Source organism: Taudactylus pleione, unplaced genomic scaffold, assembly GCF_031769625.1.
Source record: "Taudactylus pleione unplaced genomic scaffold, aTauple2 ptg000090l, whole genome shotgun sequence".
Taxonomy (NCBI): domain Eukaryota; kingdom Metazoa; phylum Chordata; class Amphibia; order Anura; family Myobatrachidae; genus Taudactylus; species Taudactylus pleione.
The window spans coordinates 6,418,945-6,432,499 of NW_028284492.1; the positions used below are offsets into that span (position 1 = coordinate 6,418,945).

Sequence of the window (13,555 nt, forward strand, 5' to 3'; positions counted from 1 at the left end):
ACAGGAAGAGCTTAAATTATATATATATATATATATATATATATATATATATATGTGTGTGTGTATATGTATATGGTTTAGTGAATTAATTTTATTTTCTGTATGCATAGTTCTGTGCCTGTTATATGCATTGCATGTATACCATATGGACACCAAACTGTTAACTAAATGCATTTCTATCTCTGTTGCATTATGAATATTCAGTGATTCAATTAATTAACGGTGTCATGGCCGACATAGAATAATATGACTATAAATACCTACAATTTCCTATGTGGAAAAACACTGTATACAGTACGTGGTTGGATAACAGTTATTTTTTTAAGGTTAGTAATCACTGTTATGATTCAGCATTAACGCCTGCCCAGTAGGTGGATTGCATTATGAACCCTATACAGTATGTTTCCAGTCCCTTCATTAGAAAATATGCTTACCAAGTGATCATATTGACATGTTCCAATCAAAAGTGGTTTGTGATCAGAAGATTTCATTGTAACCAGTGTAAAGATTTCACAGTTGACCTCTACTATCTAACAATGGCCATTTCAGTGTATAGCAATAAAAAAAATGGAGATATTAAAGTAGGCATAGTGTTGTATATATAGAAAATGCATTATGTAATGGAATAAAAATAAATACATCATAAACAAAGGAAAACAAAGAGAGGCCTTCCACATAAACTGGGGGCAGTTTAAATGCTCTTTTGTGCCTCCAGCCCTGGGGTTGTTAAATAGGCTGCTGATGCATGAGAAGAGAGTGACTGATTTAACTCATTGGGATGCAGAATGCGGCCAGCCCTCTTTTGAAAAAAAAAAGGAGAGGGAAGGAGAGAGAGAGGGAGAGAGATACTGATAGAAGGACAGGCGGATAGGAGCTTACACTCAGTGCAATCACATGCAAACTGCAACATGGGACTTCCATTGCTATGAAGAATCTATCTTTATATTACTGCCAGCACAAGTCCTGGGTGCAATCATTCTGCAACCATGGAAGCTATGGATAAACAAGGGACTGATGGGGATTACTCAGCATTAAGCCTTCACTGTAAGTAGAGCGTTTCTGTGCATTTCCCCCCTCGGTTTTATGTATGCACACACATGCTTTGTTCACTCACAATCTGACTGACTTCTGCTGCATTGTTACTGTACTGCAGATGAGGCGATTGTAGCATTGCAGATACAGATACCATGACATCGATTTGCTCTCTGCAAAATACTGTAACTGCGCCCAATACAAGCTGCTAGTTCATCAGACCACAATGTTCATCCTCTCCTTATCTACAGTCACTTTTACACTGCAGGTTTACAGTCATTTTAAAAAAAATGCTTTTTGCTTTATTTCCTGTTTTGGTTTTTATTAACCTCTGGATACTTTTATGCTTAATTATTTTATTCTAGTTTTTTAAGACATTGTGATCCTGATAAGCTAAGCAGTTTAATACTAGAATAGGGAAAGCTTTGCCGTTACTCCATGCAAATGTGCAGTGAATTCCGATGGCCCCTGTGCTTCCTTTGTGTGATGCTGAAGCTGTCGGCTTTGTGCTAGGGAGAGAGAAAATGGCGAAGGCTATTGTGGATGGAACATTTTCTTCCGGTACAAAGGGTTCTCCAAGCCCTGATTTCTTCATAAGAGAGAGAGACCCACACAGAGAGGGGAAGAGATAAGGATGGAGAGGGAGGGGGGGTGAGAGAAAGAGGGTGAGAGAGAGAGAGAGAGAGAGAGAGAGAGAGAGAGGGGGGCGATAGAGAGAGTGAGAGAGAGGAGAGAGAGTTTCATATATCAATGGCCTTTGTAGAATCATAGCGTATGTAAGGCAGGAATCTTTGACACAGTAAGAAATGTTACAAAGACAAATGACACATTGTACATTTATTTACGGCATTGTTTATATAATGCTGCATTTTCTTCATTACCTTATAAAAACACACACACAAATATTTTCAAATAAAATCGTTCACAACAGGAGAGAGAAACATTAATCAAAATAGTAGCAACTGCTCATAATTGTTATGGTGTTTATGATAACTACATGTCTGCACACATACGTTTCTACGGTCAAGATGCAGATACAGCAGGTTGACAGCTCACAATTAAAACTGATGGAAGTGAAACTGACACAATCATGTACACTATGGTATCATTATGGAAGTTAGAGTAATGGGATGGACGATCATGTTTTTATGAAATGGATTTTATACAAGGTGGCCATACCTTACCATAGTAGTGATTATAATTTTAGACACATACTATGTATCTGTATGTAAATATTGTTTCTGCTGTAGATTTGACATGTGACATACAAACTCGTATACAAATTCCTGAAAATATCTTTACACAATAGATCAAAACCATGGACAGCGAAGGAAGAACATTGCAGCCAGTACTCATTTTTATTCCTAACACTGCAGTAAGAGAATTAGCATCAATGTCTTATAGCAAAAAAAATTCTGATACTGTTTCTGCAGGTACTGAGCAGCCATCTTTGAAATTAGATCATTGCTTTCATTAATATATATCTTAAAATGATGCGGTAGTTCATCTAATTTTACAGTGTGAAACATGGGGTATGGTTTATATCAGATGTTGAGCCAAAACAGCACACATCTTTCAAGTACAATATTACTTCACATTTAATTAACACATTTATAAAAGCAATCCTATCACGCCTGTCTGTTTGTGATACTGCCTTGCCTCCTTGAATGTACTGCTTAATCATCAAGTATTCTGTATTGTTTTACAGTGCTAACACCTATGTTACTATACAATGTAATTATATGTACGTTTGATAGATATATGCACATCTATCTATCATCTATCTATCTATCTATCTGTATATATGTGTGTGTGTGTGTGTGTGTGTGTGTGTGTGTGTGTGTGTGTGTGTGTGTGTGTGTGTGTGTGTGTGTGTGTGTGCATTACATATATAATACACACACATATATATATATATATATATATATATATATACAGCATATTTAATCACACAAAAAACATAGACTAATTTTTTCAGACAGAAAGTGTTCTAGTATTTTGAGACTTAGCAGAGTTCAGTTTCTAAGGTGGATACGCCTGATGGATATTGTCACAGTAATTGTAATACTATAGGAATTGTATGTTGGATGCTGCAGTGAGCAAGGCAATATGTGCAATCAATAGTACCATGGGCAGCTGCAGAAAGTGTATACATTTCTTTCCCCCAACTGCTGACATGCTCACATCCCCTCTTCTCAATACCCTGGTCTGCTATTCCATTGCATTACTTTGCATAATTCAGCAGCGCTAGCTTTTCCTGCCTGTGGACACCCATCGAATTGTATTTGTAATAGTATGGCCATTTTTGGTCAGATGCTGGCTCTGGCTTTTGTCTAATGCCACACGGCTGTTTAAATGTATTGTGTGTAAACTAGTGCCTATGGATGTCCATTGTCCCTGGGATTCACAGCACAAACTAGAAAGTGAATTTGCTGCATTGGAATGGAAAGGGCTCTTCTCTAACTTTACTTCTATTTCATCCTGAATATTCAATATAAAAAGTGCACGATAACCCTTTCCACTGAAAGGTTAAGTACTTCTTACAAAGTGATTAGGAAGCATTTTCCTTTATCCTTCCAATGGTTTTTAAGCTTTCCTAGATAAGTACCTTGGTATTTAAGCGTGCAAGGTAATAACTGCAAGTGCTATTGGCCCTACACAGTTATAAAGAGATAGGTGATTTATAAACCCCACAAGACAGAGAGATCCATGATCGATAAGCAGACGAGGAAAAGCTGATAGAGGGATTCGCCCTTGATTGGGGAATGGTCATAGCACAGATTGTGTTCTGGGCTCTCTGTGGTTTCAAGGACACAGGGAGATGATGAGGACTTTGGGAGCCAACATCTGCCTGGCTGGTGACGTCAGCGGCCCCGTGTAATCCTCCTGTGCAGGAGGCAGTCGCTTTATTTGTTTGGCTGTACAGCCATTAATCCCTAATTCTGGATCAGCAAGCGAGGGGGAAAGACCGCACCGCTGCATCTGTCATTCCCCCTAAATATGACCACAGATGCACCCGATGAACAACTAGAGGTCCAGCGCTGCCCAATTACGATCGAACATCTTCCAAAAATGGTATTGTAATACTTTAAAAACAAATTTGCATTATTTCCTTGCTTTTGCAGATTCAATGTCATGCAGTGTGTGTGTATATATATATATATATATATATATATATATATGTTCTGTGGTGTGTTGTGTTGAGACTCGGCTGCTGCTGTCTATATTGGTTATTGGCTAAACTGACAGATTTGTACAGTTACTGTATTTATTGAGAAAGACGGCGTTAGATATTTAAGGGTTAGTTGTTCTTGTCCTTGTCACTAAAGTACGCAGTACTGCATTTCTGAAAACAGCTAATTTTTTGGTTTGCTTGTTTGGTTAAAGTGCTATATTCATTTTGTTGCTTTGTTTATATTTTGTAAGGTTTAATCCGGATCTACCAGTAGAAGACTTGGGTCCCCTCATTTGCCTCCCCCAGCCTCGAGCCTACGCTGCAGTTTCTGTATAGCTGTTGGAAATTAAACCTACGGATCCACCCATGGCTGCTGCTGAGAATGGATCTGCAGCTGACAATAATATCATTTTTCTGCTTTGGTTCTAAAGCCAAGTCACACATCCACCAATACTAGGTCAACTTCGGCCAGTCTTAGGGGTTCTCGTACTGCTTACACCCTGAATCCAGAATGGTGGATGTGCAGGAGTCCTTGGTGCAGGCTTTTTCACAGTGAAAGACAATATGGATGCCAAATAATTTTTAACATTTAAATGGCAGTAAAAGGCTTAGATTCCTCAATTCCTTTTTTCCCCTCCCCGTTTACAGCAACTGTAGCCAGGCCATATGGGCTGCCCATACTCTCTTGGGATGGGCAGTTGCGATTGAGTTAATTTTTCTCATTACACAGAAAGATGACACGGTTCGACCTTTCCTTAAGATCATCGGGTCAACACAAGACTTCCATTGAATAACGTCATAGCCCTGTGTTGCAAAGAAGAATTTATTTAATGCATCTCATTCTATTATAACTCAGGAGGAAAAAAAAACGTACAAGTTTCATATAGGCATAAATCCACTTAGTATCCCAACAGTCAATGGACCTCAATAATAAGGATTGCCTGCAAGAGTCATTTTACCTTATTAAAAAAGGAGCTTATTAAAAAAAATGGAATGCCAGCTCTGCAGTCTATTACAGAAAATAGTGCTACAGTCATTGGTCATGGCAGTAGAAAAAATATATAATAAGAAAAATGAAGGAGGGGTTGTGTGTCCTTGCAATGATGCCATTTAGTTGTGACCCAAGTCTCTGACTCTCCGTGTTCACAGCGGACCTTGATTTAATGTCATACAATTAAGGCACGCGGTGAATGCCAAGAGCGGAGCCTAAGAACCGCACTGACCGAAGAACCGCACCTAAGACCTCATCAGCTCCACAAGCCAAAACCTTAAGCGCATTAGCAATAATTAATTCGAGTGTGTCTTGTAAATGGAAGTGTGACCGAATAAATACAGATATACTTATAATGACAAGTAGGCGAATATATGCAATTTTTTATGTATACAGAGTGGGCATACACCAACACACATCTCTCTCTCTCTCTCTCTCTCTCTCTCTCTCTCTCTCTCTCTCTCTCTCTCTCTCTCTCTCTCTCTCCTATATTACAATACAGTTTCTACAATTACATCCTGTCCTACAATAAGTTTTTGTTGTATTTAAGCATTTTTATTTCTCTGCACTAACTTCCATATGCATTTTAGAAAAAAAAATAATAAAAAGAAAAACATTTCTGGATTAAGTTGTGATGCCCCACAATACAAGGTGAAGTAATTCAAAGCGCCTTAATTATTTCGTGAATGGTTGACAAATAGCTAGTGTGATTATCATTCGTAGCTGAGTTCATTAATACAATGCCAATTAAAAGAAATTTGGAAAAAAAATGTGTTTGGTAAATTAGCATTTTAATCTTGAAATCCATTGGTCCGCCGAAGCCCCTGCAAAACAGGCAGAGGATATATGTATATGACATGGCTCGCTGTCCAAGGTGCTGAAACCGGCCTTTGCTGTGAATAGCCCAGGACTCCCTGTGCTGGTCACAATGTAATAATTAATTCCAGGCACTCTAATGATCTGCATATTTAATGTAAGACACCCTGTTCTTGTATCAGCGTAACGAATAGCCTCCCCCACCCCCCATACGAAAGGCGAACAAAAGGATGGCTTGGAAATAAATGTGTAACACACTGCGTCCCAGCTGTCTTACACAAAAGCAATATATTGAAACAAGTTACATAGTTTATATGTCAAAGTTCTTCGGCATTCTAATCAATGTACACAGTGAAAGAAATAGATTTTCTGTCCACATAGAGCAAAAACGCACGAAATAACGCGCTGGGCAGAATGCAGTTATTTTACCGTACGATCCGCACTGTACAGAAATGCAGTAAAGGAAACGTATGTCATGACTATAAATAAGGTCGCTTTACTAGTTTAATGCTGCATCTGTTACAGTGGATGCACTTATGTAGATCCTTGAAGCTCAGATTAGGGCCACAATTAACTATATATCATGAATATCAAAGTACTGAACGTCCTGTAGCTATTGCTCAGCAGAAAAGTTACACTCACATGGCATGTATGTAATGAAGATACTGTTTTGTGTAGATTTTAAGGAAGGAACCTATAAAATCTGCAACATAGTGGATTCTGACTGTATTGTCTGGATACTGCAATTTAGAATATTGCATATCTACTTTAGTCTGTCTGCTAAATGAACTGTATATTTACTACCACACATTGTGTAATAAATACCTTGCAATTGTCATCACTATGGTAGCTACAGTCGTCATATTGTTATATACATACCCAACGTTATAAGACAGATTCGCCAACTGGATAACGAAAGCTGTGACATCTAAGACAATAACCTGTTCCTTTAAGTTATGGACTGTGCATAGTAATGCAAACCTCGCTGGCCTCAGTGAACATTATATATATATATATATATATATATATATATATACTGGCGCAGCACACATTGAATATTAATTACATATTACAACACATCGATTATACCATTCATAGCTGTAGCCAACTGAAGAGATCTGACAGTAGCAGTTCTGTATGTAGGTCACAGCAGGCAGATAATGGAGCATGTACGCATGTGCGTCAAAACGTTAGAATCCTTTTTTTTTAATTCACATAATGAATCAATCGAGGTCTGATAACTTTGTTCATTCCGCCACACATCTCAGCCTGTAGGCTACAATTAATGCAATGATCTTTGCAGACTATATAATTGCAAATGAAGCGTTTATGCCAAGAATATTTGTGGATGTTTATTTAATTTGATTAAAAATATTAAGCACACTAGATGCTTTTTCGTTTTATTTTATAGGTCATAATTGTTATAATTGTCATAATTGCTAATAATATGTAAGAAACTGCTTTTGTTGGATCGTTGCTCTCTCTGTGCTCCATTATAGCAGAGTACATTTAGACTGCAGCGGGATGTAGAGGGCACTGAAGTTGTATGGAGAGCAAATGGAGTCTTTGTAACAGCAGAATTAACAATACAACAGTGTCCCGCAACGCCCTCTATGGTGCATTTGCTACACCGCGGGTAATAAGACATGTAGGGTTTCCAATCAATTAAACGACATTTGAAGCCCTGGAGATGTAAATAAAAAATTGCTAAGCAAGTGATGCAAATAATAAACTGAACCTAAAGCATTAGAGCAGTGATCGAAAGCATGTATTAATGTCTTATTGCTGGACATATCCGTCTGGAAAGGTTAACCTAAATTTGAGTCTATTCCAGAAGAGCCTACAATGACACAGAGGTCAATAAAGATCATTTTTATTATTATAGCTTTAATAGCTTTAAGGCTATTCAGTTGATGACATTGTTTGTGTATCAATGTAATAACTGCAGGTGGCATACACTGCATGTTTAGTTAATTTAAGCCAGTTTGGTCACTCTCTGGGCACAATTGTGCTACTGTATGGTTGAACCTGTTTGTTTAAGTCTGATACTGTACATTGAAAATCAGTTTACCAGCACACAATAGGAAGGGTACAAGAAAATATATATTTTTTAGAGAATTTATTTAAATTTCTGTTGATGTCATCTGCTTTTGGCTTATTTTACATATACATCTAATGAGCTGGAAATAAATATATGAACTATATATATATATATATATATATATATATAGCAATTCAAACAACAGCAGGTACATTCATACATATTTGTTTTATATGCTTTTGACTCCATCTTGTTGGAATAACTAGAAAAGTTTATTATGCTTATTAGTTAGATGTTACACAATGTATACGAAATATGCTGGATGAGATACAAATCTCAGGGGTAGTCATGGTGGGGTCTATGATCAGGCCTTCAGACCCCGGAACACTGTATGTAGTATAAAGAAATCCATCTCACTGCCATTATAATACAATGATGGGATATCTGTTCCTTTTTGTAGGGTAGAATGATAAACATTTCAGCTTATAAGGACATTTATATGCTTGTAATATATATTATATGAGGAACTCACATGCTTGCCCCAGATATATTTTTTCTGACTTGTTTTCAACTATCATAATAATGTTGGCAAGATTCTAACCATATTAGCCCTGTTCTCCTAATTGGCATATGCTTTCCTGAATATTATTTGATGTGTTTAGAAAATGTTAATTTTAAAAGAATACTGTAGCACTTGTATATTCCATTCAATGATATGCCTGGTCTGAGCTCTAGCCATACCGATTATTCACATTGGCCAATAGATATAGGAAAATCTAGAATACATGCATCAGTATTATGCTAATTCTGTTACATCAAGTGTAACTTTTTTTGTGCACTTAGTCTTGTTTTTACAATGTTGCGGATGAATTAGCACAGCAAGGCAGCATCAATTGTAGCTTAAGCAGTGATTTATTGACCATGATGCCTGGACTTTGCCAGACCTGGGCAGATGCGCAGTTTCATACAGAATGCAGCTTATCTGAAATAATGAGCCTGATTGTGCACTCAAGTGCAAAAAAAGGATTTTTCTTTGTGGGATGATATATAATAATGACATTCAAGAGGTGAAGATTCTGTAAAATTCAGCAATTTTATTGGCAGGCCACATAGATTGTTTAGCTGCACAAAATGATCAAATGACTTGAGAGAGGACATATTCATTACTTTCAGTTCAAGCTCATGTGCCAGTCTAGGTGTATGTCATCCACGATGTGCATTTATACAAACATGCAGTGCTATTTTTCATCAGGGACAATCAGGAACTCAGTTCCGGAAACCCCTCATTAACTACAACGTAATGTCCTGGGCCAAAATGTATATTCCATAAGATAAGTTTTATTTTAAAGTCCCCTTTGAGTGCCTTCTTTTCTAAATACTATATATGTACATATAATATATATGTATATATATAATATATATAATTGTTTTTTATAGGTCCACCACCAGTAGCTCCTCCCACAGTTCCTGAACCTATATTTCCAGAAAAATAGCCCTGTACACAAGTATAGTATACCGATGTGTTAAAAATTGTAAATGTGTAAATCTTGAAACTACAGACAGATCAAATATCCCTCACTTTCCTAGGAAAAATTATATGTAATAGTAGCTGAAAAAAGTTGTATTTAGTAATAAAAAATGAAAAGTTTAATAAATGAAGGTATTCCAAATGCTGTAATAAGTTATTCCACTGATCTGAGACTTTTGCTATTGCATATATATAATTTCCACCATGAAAAAAAGCATTTGCAAAATATGGACTCAAATGCATCATAAAAGTACAGTCCTAGGTCCCATGTAATTGCCTATGACACAATTTCGATAAAGTAGTCTCTAGTTTTAAAGCACCAATTAGTTTTAAAGCAAAACGAGGTTGGTTTTGCTTTGTAACAAATTGCTGCTTTAAATCTAGCAGCTACATATATCACCAACATACCACCCTTGCCTGCAAATCACAGGCTATTACTGTACATTTGGTCCATACAGAGCAAACCAGTATATGCACTGTGCAATCAAATATAATTTCATCATTGGACAAATTAATATATATTGTAGGTGCTGACATCAATGCACTTGTTAAATTAAATTATTTCTTGATTCATAATGGCACTACAAGAGTTTAGATTTGAACAATGAGTGTAACATAGTACATTGTGACACAGATCAGGAGAAATGAGTTTAACAGGTAATATAACCTGTTAAAGAGAAACCCTTAGAGTGGCATGTTTGAAAAGTAGATAGAAGTGCTTTACTGGTAACATGAGGAAATATGGAGGTCCATAAAAGGGACTTTAAGTGGACCTGTCACCTGTCACACACATGATGGAGGCATCTATAGTGTGAGATGAACTATTATTTCTGAGAATGTAGCCTGTCAATTTACTAGGAACTATTATGTCATAAATATGTCAGGGTTCATGTAATATAGTCAGGCAGTGCATCAGTGATGTCATTGGATCCTAGGACGTTGATAGGTTGTAGACTGGTTCAACACACACCAAATTACTCCACAGGGTGGATGTTACAAATCAAATTGAATTAAAGTGTGAGTGAGCAAATATTTTCAAACAATACATTCTTACTTGCTTTGGAATGTAAGTTGACTGACTGATAAAAAGAATGTTAAGTACGTAGGCCAGGTAGCAGAAGATTGCACTAGTCAGGACATGAAAAAATGACAATTTAGAGGTCATTTTATATAAAACATATCATTTAGGAATATAAATAATTTTTAAGAGAAGCTTATCATTTAAAATACTCTTGAAATAAAATCTAAACACTTTTCATTTCTGTCCTAGTTAAAGTGGGAAAACATGGGAGGTTTCTTGGGGTGTTTAGTGTTGATGTTTCGTCAATAAAAACTCTTAAATTTTAGAGATTAAAAAGGAATGCAAAACATGTATATTTATTAAATCTATATACCTGAACATCTCTGTCCGTCCATACTCTTCTGGACCAGGGCAATGTTTCATGGGCAAAGCATCTTGGATAGACAAGGCTTATTCTTATTCTTTTGGAGCTCTTCTTTAAAGGGAAATATCATGCAAAACTATTTTATTTTTAGGAGACGAAATAAACAGAACATAGAGGACCAAGATATGAATTGAGAGACAGAGAGACAAATTCAGCAGTTTTATATTATCAGAGAGTGTGAATATGAAATATAAGTGGTTAACGGTGTACAATATATCAGGGGAACAAGCAGGATGAGAATAGAAAAGTGACATTTGGATTTAACAATCTGAAGGTCATTAGTAATTCTGAAAAGAGCAGTTTCAGTCAAATGAGCTGTGCAAGTACCAGACTGGAAATGGCTCAGAATTACTGCTTAATCTAGGAGTAAAAGTAAAGTGTTCCAGAAGTTTAGAAATTATAGGTTTATTGGAGAAGGGGCAAATGCTGGACAGGTAAGACAAACACAATTTAACATTTTAAAGGATCATTAAGACTTGTGCATCCTTAAGGGATAAAAGCAAAATGCCAGTGGGTAAGAGACAATTTGAAATAAGAGTAAGGATTTATTCAGTAAAGGTCTGTGAGGAGCAGGAAATGCCGTCCAATATCAGTAATAGCAACGTAATTATCTCAGATTTAAAACCAAACAAGCCAGAAAGTCTCACATGTAAAACAATGCAGGCATCCAGAGTTGTTTATACAGTATATCACTATATACAAGCAAAATGTCATAGTACAAAAGTGGCAACCAATAACACATTAGCTTTGATCAGTTGAGTTAGAAAATGAAAGCTAAATATGGATTGGTTGCTATGGGTCTTTGCAGATTTAAATTTTTTCGTTTTGTCAAAAAATAATCATCATGTCATATAAAGAAAAATAACAGCTAGAAATGTAAAACTCCTGTTATCCCAAGGTACCAGCATCACAGAAAACCAGCAGTCACTTATGTTTCCTCTCCCTCCGATGGATATGATGAATTGGGTTAATCATAAGCAGAGACTGCTGATTTGCTATGCAACACCTAGCTATCAGCCTGTGACAGATTTCCCAATCTAGAGTAGAGAGTGATATAAAACAAAGGGTAGGAAGGAAGTCTGTTACATACAGACAGAAAAGCATTTAAAGAAAAACCGATATATAGGTTTACGGCGTAATGTGTGTTTGATTTGTGTGTGTGTGTTTCACTCATTGTACATCATCTGAATTTAAATAGAATATTAACAACACCAACAACATACTGTATGTGTCCCTGTGTGGAGACAGTACCAAATACCATTGTTAGTTTTACTGACATATTATATTTTACATAACTAGCCAGCATACTGTACATGAATGAAGGCCAGCAACTTGTCTTGCATCCTCCTCCATTCCTAGTGGACACCATAAATAAATGCTAGAAAGGTTTGTTATGGGGTGAACTAAATATATGCCATGGTCACATATTATGCTAGAGGGGGTGTAACTGAGGTTATGTTAAAATCTTTTGCTTTTTGCTGTACAATTGAAGCCGTTTTATAAATTATTGCCTGTGTGCATAACAGAAGCTGTGCTCTCTTATTATGTAGGTAGTGTATGGCTGAGGCTGTGCTTAAATTCCAAACTCTTTCATTATAACTCAGGCTGTGCTCATAGGCTATGATTGTTGTATATAACTGAGGCTGTGCCCTATTTTTATCCTTGTGAGTATATAACTTGCTATGTAATGTTTGTATGACTGAAGATGTATACAGTAAGTAAAACTGTTCTAATTTTTTGCTTGTAGGCATATAATTAAGGCTATACTCTAATTGTATGTCTGTCTATAACCGAGGCTATGCTCTAATATTAAGCTTGTGCTTTATAAATGAGGCTATACTCAAAGGTTATGCTTGTGCCATATACATTGAACAGAATCTGGTATGAAATGTCAACAGTGACAATGTCAACTGTCAAAATTAACAATACCGTGCTGTCAACAGGTACAAAATGTTGACAGGTACAAATGCTGGAAATCAAATTCTGGAGACCAGAATGTCAACAAATACAAAATATTTACAGTGAAAATGTTAATAGAAGAATAAGCCTAACCGTATCCAAAACTCTTCCCAAAACCCTAACCACATTTCGAGTGTGTTGATATTTCGATTGTGTCGACATTTTGCTGGTTGATATAATGTTGTAGACATTTTGACTGTCAATATTTTGAATGTTGACGCAATGACCAGTACTAAGTGAATCAATGTTGTTCTGTTATGCTTGGCAGAGTATGACTGAGGCTTTGTTTCAATATGTGGTATATACTTGAGTCCATTTTCTAATTTCATGTTTATGGAACTAAGGCTATGTTCTAATTTTATACTGCTAACATAAACTGAGCCTCAGTTATACTCCACAAACATGAACTTAGAACATGGACTCAGGTATACACAACAAATTAGAGCATAACATCTGTTATACTCCAACAAAGTTTGTAAGACTATGGGCCTGATGCATCACAGATTCCCGATGTTCCGGGATCTCCGCATGTGCAGGACCTGTTCTGCGCTTGTGCAAAATGGGTCTG

General features: G+C 36.5%; 1 long non-coding RNA gene across 2 annotated transcripts; it reads left to right on the top strand.

The window, feature by feature from the left end:
* The first annotated feature begins 880 nt into the window (after positions 1–880).
* Positions 881–5,689, top strand: LOC148527239 (uncharacterized). 2 transcript variants are annotated; one of them, XR_015878055.1, is made up of 2 exons: positions 881–1,044; positions 4,459–5,689. It is a non-coding gene; the product is annotated as an uncharacterized LOC148527239 (long non-coding RNA). The 2 variants fall into 2 exon arrangements; XR_015878054.1 differs by lacking the exon at positions 881–1,044 and adding an exon at positions 3,983–4,107.
* The last annotated feature ends 7,866 nt before the right edge of the window (positions 5,690–13,555 follow it).